Source organism: Tachyglossus aculeatus, chromosome 4, assembly GCF_015852505.1.
Source record: "Tachyglossus aculeatus isolate mTacAcu1 chromosome 4, mTacAcu1.pri, whole genome shotgun sequence".
Classification (NCBI taxonomy): Eukaryota; Metazoa; Chordata; class Mammalia; order Monotremata; family Tachyglossidae; genus Tachyglossus; species Tachyglossus aculeatus.
The window spans coordinates 14,550,966-14,557,434 of NC_052069.1; the positions used below are offsets into that span (position 1 = coordinate 14,550,966).

A 6,469-nucleotide genomic window follows, 5' to 3' on the forward strand; every position below is an offset into this window, starting at 1 on the left:
GACAGTCCCTACCCAACAGCGGGCCCACAGTCTAGAAGGGGGAGACAGAGAACAAAACAAAGATTATTAACAAAATAAAATAAATGGAATATGTACAAGTAAAATAAATACATATTTATTTATATTGTACTGTCCCAAGAGCTGAGTACAGTGCTCTGTACACATGAGGCACTCAATGAATACAATCAACTACTGACTGGTCTTTCTCCAGTGGGGGTGAGAGTCTGGCTTCCAAAGCCCCGACTATGAGACCTTTTCCCCAGAGCTGACTCCCCACAGTAGGGTCCTGGGGGTGAAACCCACCCGGTGGGACAGGCTGGGAGATGGATTCTTTGGCATTCAATTTCTTCCAGAGAAACTAAGGATCACGTCAGATATGCCATCTGACTGGCAGACATTAATCATAGGAGCCACTGGGCCATGTTGCGTCTTAATTCAACCCTTTAATTCTAGGGATTTGTTAGGATGACCAGGCACACCTGCAATCCAAATGCCTCCTACGCAAATCTCATTCACAGCGTGTAGCTAGAACATCTCCCTTCACAGTGAAAGTCTGCTTGCTTGCTATGACTTTGAACAGCTGTTGGTTTCCCACTGCTATATTTTTTTCTGTTCCCCATGTAGCTAAAGAATCTGAATTCTTTCCTCTGTTCTACAGAAAAAAACAGATCTCTACTCCCAATATGTAACTGGGTCAAAACCAAGCCAGAAAATTGATTATATTGGCTGGAACAAACACATTTACTTGAAGTCATAGAAATGAGTTTAAGAATATTTAGGTTAGATGAAAAGGACTGGGTTCAGCTGGAATGTAATAGAAATCTCAGAGCCTGACCAGTTTACAAATGGAACATGCAAATCAAGAGAGAGTTTCCTGATGAAAAGCAGTTTATCAACTAAATAATCAACCTACTACAACTGGGCTACATAGGGGTTCAGGAGTTCAGCCGCGACTTTCTGACCTTCCAAGAGTCCTGTATGACAGTGTGGTCACTAAACTCAATTCTCCCTCCTTTCTTGTTCTGGACAGCGAATGTGTCTGCTAATTTGATTGTATTGGACTCTCCCAAGAGCTTAGATCAGTGCTCTGCATATAGAAAGTGCTCAATAAATACGACTGAATGATTGATGGATTGATTCCTTCCCCTCCCTATACAGGAAAGGGGAAATGAGGGAACAGAACCCTCTGCAAAGATTTTGAATGCAATCCCGGCTCCACCAATTCATTCATTCATTCATTCAATCGTATTTATTGAGCGCTTACTGTGTGCAGAGCACTGTACTAAGCGCTTGGGAAGTACAAGTTGGCAACATATAGAGACGGTCCCTACCCAACAGTGGGCTCACAGTCTAGAAGCTGTCAGCTGTGTGACTTTGGGCAAGTCACTTCACTTCTCCGGGCCTCAGTTCCCTCATCTGTAAAATGGGGATGAAGCCTGTGAGCCCCCCATGGGACAACCTGATTACCTTGTACCCCCTCAGTGCTTAGAACAGTGCTTTGCACATAGTAAGTGCTTAATAAATGCCATCGTTATTATTATTATTAGACAAGCTCTTTCCGGGTTGGGATGGGTAAAGAAAGAGGAAAGAGCTGGTTGTGATGTTTCATTGTTAGCATCTCTTGGATTTGTCCTCCCCTCTAGATTGCAAAATTGTTCTGGTTAGGGTCAGTCTTTGTGGCAAGCCCACAATAGGCTGCTTTTTTAGTGACTAACTGTGATCCCGTGAACAACAACAACAAGGGAGAGACTTTGTGAAGGCATTGATGGGCTCTACCTGAGACAGGTGATTGCTGGCCTGAGGAGGTGGAGTGTGGAGGGAAGTGGGGCTTTCCCTGTTCTACGAGATAAAGGGCCTGGACCAATAAATAGCCACCTAGGGGCATGGCTGCCTTCCCTAAGCCATTTAAAAGGTGCTTGTTTTGAATTACAAGGAGGCATGCAAGAAGGCAGGAGAACAGCAGAATCAAGAAAGAGGCACGCACAGCAGAAAGAAGCAGCATTGGCAGAACGGGCTCCTTTGACCACAGAATGGTATCGGATCCTCGGAGGAGTGGAGTGAGTCAGTGTGTATATGTGTCACTCTTGTACACTGATAAAACCAAGGAAAAGACTTTCCATGGTAACCTTGGTGACCAGAGGTGTGGTTTGTCTTCTTCTAAGTGTCACCGAGGCTCCCCCAGTTCAGGAAGGTTCTGGTTAATAGTCTTCCATCTATATGTTTTTTTGTACACTGCCATGCCCAGAGTAGGGACTTAATGCGATAGAAAAAATACAAGTAAATAAGAAAACGTTTCCTCAGCACTTTAACTTATCTAATGACTTGTGAGTCCATCTCCTTTGGGACATCCTCAAAAATAATAATTTAGTAGTAAATATGGAGAAATTGATTAAACACTTAAAATCCCTTTGATGTCACAATCTGTGAACCCCCAACAAGGTTCTCTTTGTGGTCTTCATCACTCTTTAGCTACTGGTCATTAGATCTGACCGACCACTCCCATCCACACCTGCCCCGTTATAATCTAGCCCTACTGATGACTTTCTTGAAGCTCAATCCTACCTCTTCCAACACAACTTTTATGGCCATCGTCAACGGTATTTACTGAGCACCGACTGCATGCAGAGCACAGTTCTAGGCACTTGCAAAGCTTCCAAAGAAAGGAAATCAATCAATCAATGGTATTTATTGAAAGCTTACTACTGTGACAGGCACTGTACTAAGTGCTTGGGAGAGTATAATACAACAGAGTTGGCAGACACATTTTTTGCCCAAAACAAGATAAAACACAACTCCCGTTCTCAAGAGTGGGCGATTACAAGTAGACATATTTACTGTATAGGTAAAAGTGAGAAAATACTTAAAAATGATAGCCACAAGAAGCAGCATTACCTAGTGGATAGAGTACGGGCTTGTGAGTCAGGTGGGCCTGGGTTCTAATCCTGACTCCACCATTTGTCTGCTGGGTAACCTTGTACAAGTCACCTAACTGCTCTGTGCCTGTTATTCCAGCTGTCAAATGGGAATTAAGACCGTGAGCCCCATATGGGACAAGGACTATGTTCAACCTGATTAGCTTTTATAATAATAATCATGGTATTTGCTAAGCATTTACTACGTGCCAGGCACTGTACTAAGCGCTGGGGTGGATACAAGCATATCTGGTTGGACACAGTCCCTGCCTGCAAAGGGCTCACAGTCTTAATCCCCATTTTATAGATGAAGTAACTGAGGCATATAGAAATAAAGTGACTTACCCAAGGCCACGGAGCAGACAAATTGCAAAGCCAGAATTAGAACCCATGACTTTCCGACTCCCAGTCCTGTGCTCTGTTCACTATGCCATGCTGCTTCTCATCTTTATCTACCCAAGTGCTTAATACAGTTCCTAGCATATAGTAAGCACTTAACAAATATTAACAAAAGTAAAAAATGCAAGCAAATGGATGAATCAAGAAGTAACAAATAAATAAGTGAATAAATAAATGAGTGTGAGCCCACTGTTGGGTAGGGACCATCTCTATATGTTGCCAACCTGTACTTCCCAAGCGCTTAGTACAGTGTTCTGCACATAGTAAGTGCTCAATAAATACAACTGAATGAATGAATGGCAATACAGGTAGCTAATAATGGTAATGATAATAATAATAATGGCATTTGTTAAGTGCTTACTGTGTGCCAAGCACTGTTCTAAGCACTTGGGGGAGGGTACAAGGTAATCAGGTTGCCCCACATGGGGCTCACAGTCTTAATCCCCATTTTCCAGATGAGGTAACTGAGGCACAGAGAAGTTAAGTGACTTGCCCAAAGTCACAAAGCTAACAAGTGGCAGAGCCAGAATCAGAACCCATGACCTCCGACTCCCAAGCCTGGGCTCTTTCCCTGAGCCACGCTGCTTCTCTAGTTAAGGGCTTTAGCATAGATGGCTTTTTAGAAGAGCATTGAAGGAAAGGAGATATTTGGTTTGGAAAAGCTTTTGCCCAACATATCCCCCATAATCAATCAATCAGGGATATTCCTTTTGGGATCTAGAGATTGTGTATATACATTATCGATATATTTTTCCCAGCACTTAGGTGCTTTCTATATAGTAAGAACTTAATAAATGCGAGTAGTAATAGTTTTTATTAAGTACATGGTGCAGAACAGCTCTAAGGAGAAAACAACAGAGTAGATAGCCCTCCTTCCTCTTCCCCTCCCCATTCCCCCACCCTACCTCCTTCCCCTCCCCACAGCCCCTGTATATATGTTTGTACAGATTTATTACTCTACTGATTTTACTTGTACATATTTACTATTCTATTTATTTTATTTTGTTAATATGTTTTGTTTTGTTGTCTGTCTCCCCCTTCTAGACTGTGAGCCCGTTGTTGGGTAGGGACCATCTCTATATATTGTCAACTTGTACTTCCCAAGCGCTTAGTACAGTGCTCTGCACACAGTAAGCACTCAATAAATATGATTGAATGAATGAATGAAGGAATATTCCTTCCTTCCTTGGGGAAGCAGTGTGGCTCAGTGGAAAGAGCCCGAGCTTTGGAGTCAGAGGTCATGGGTTCAAACCCTGGCTCTGCCACTTGTCAGCTGTGTGACTTTGGGCAAGTCATTTAACTTCTCTGAGCCTCAGTCCCCTCATCTGTAAAATGGGGATTAAGACTTTGAGCCTCACGTGGGATCTTGTGAACTCCCCAGCACTTAGAGCAGTGCTTTGCACATAGTAAGTGCTTAATAAATGTCATTATTATTATTATTATTAATATGATCTCATCCCTCAAAGATTTTACAGTCTAACAGGGAAGACAGACATTAAAACAGCCACATATGCAAATAGGTTCCGTGGGGGCAACAGGGTGAATATCAAAGTGCTGAGAGGGTATTAGATCTCCTCAGGATCACATCTGGAGGGTTTCCATTACTCTACCAGTCTCAGCTATGGGAGGGAGAGTCAAGCAGAGGCCTACCCTTTCCATTCCTAGCTTGGCCAGTGGCTAGTGAGTGGAAGACCATCTGTAACACGTCAAAAGTCACCTGTGCTGAGCAGCAGCGGCATGGAAGGGAGTGGAGGATGGAGACTCAAGTTGACTGCACAGAAGGTGGTAATGGTAAAACACTTCTGTATTTTTACCAAGAAAAGTCTCTGGATACACTACCAGCACGATTGCAGATTGAGGTGGGGCGTTCTGGGGGAGATAATAATAATAATGGTATTTGTTAAGTGCTTACGATGTTCCAGCGCAGCATAGGTGAGAAATGCTTAGTACAGTGCTCTGCACACAGTAACCACTCGATAAATATGATTGAATTAATGAATAGATAATTATTACATTTCTAAGCTATGGGCTAAGTACAAGGTTCTAAGATTGAACACAGTTCCTATCCCACACAGGTTTTACAATCAAATTTATCCCTTTGATAAATAGGCACTGTACTAAGCACTAAAATAGCTACAGGCAGAGTTGGACAAAGTCCCTGTCACACATGGGGTTCACAGTCTCGATCCCAATTTTACAGATGAGGTAATGAGGCACGGAGAAGTTGAGTGACTTTTCCAAGGGCACACACCAGATAGGTGGTGGAGCAGGATTAGAAGCTATGACCTTCAGACTCCCAGGACTGTGCTTTATCCGCTACGCCATGCTGTCCATGAATTCGCCATGGGTCCGAGACGACTCAATAGCATGAGACAAGACAAGTGGTTATGGGCTTAAGGGCATGGGTGACTGAAAGTAGGGACTGAAATACAGGTGGGAAGATAGATTCATTCATTCATATTTTTGGAGGACTTACTGTATACAAAGCACTATACTAAGCTCTTGGGAGAATACAATATAACAACAAACAGACACATTCCTGCCCCCAACAAGCTCACAGTCTAGAGGGGGAGATGGACATTAATATAAGTAAATAAATTAAATTACAGATCTATACATATGTGCTATGGAGATGGGAGGAAAGAAGAATGAAGGAGCAAATGAGAGTAGGACAGAAGGGAGTGGGAGGAGAGGAAAGTCAGGGATAAATGGCAGATTTATTTATTAGGAAAACCTGCACCAAGCACTGTTACTCTCCTCCCTGCCCCTTGCAATCTCAGCTTTGGGTCCACCTGCTCCCCATTTAATCATTATCATACAAGCTAGCATTTGTCCAAACATGTCTTACTCCACCCAGTCAACAAACATGTGAAAAGCACAGACCACAGTTTGACCCTCTGGAAAGAGCATGGGGGAAAGGAATCAGGAGATTTGGATTCTAGTCCCAGCTCTGCCACTGGCTTGTCATGGGAAGTTAGGTAAGTCAGTTAACCTCTCTGGATTTCAGTTTTTTCTTCTGTAAAACAGGGATAAATTTGATTTGTGTGGGATAGGGACTGTGTCCGATCTGAGAACCTTGTACTTACCCCATAGCTTAGAAACATAGTAATTATCTATTCATTAATTCAATCATATTTATTAAGTGCTTATTGTGTGCA

The 6,469-nt window shown here is 42.9% G+C and overlaps 1 non-coding gene across 1 annotated transcript; it reads left to right on the plus strand.

The window, feature by feature from the left end:
* The first annotated feature begins 4,879 nt into the window (after positions 1 to 4,879).
* Positions 4,880 to 5,018, plus strand: LOC119927873. The gene has a single exon (XR_005450839.1). It is a non-coding gene; the product is annotated as a small nucleolar RNA SNORA7 (small nucleolar RNA).
* Positions 5,019 to 6,469: the final 1,451 nt, after the last annotated feature.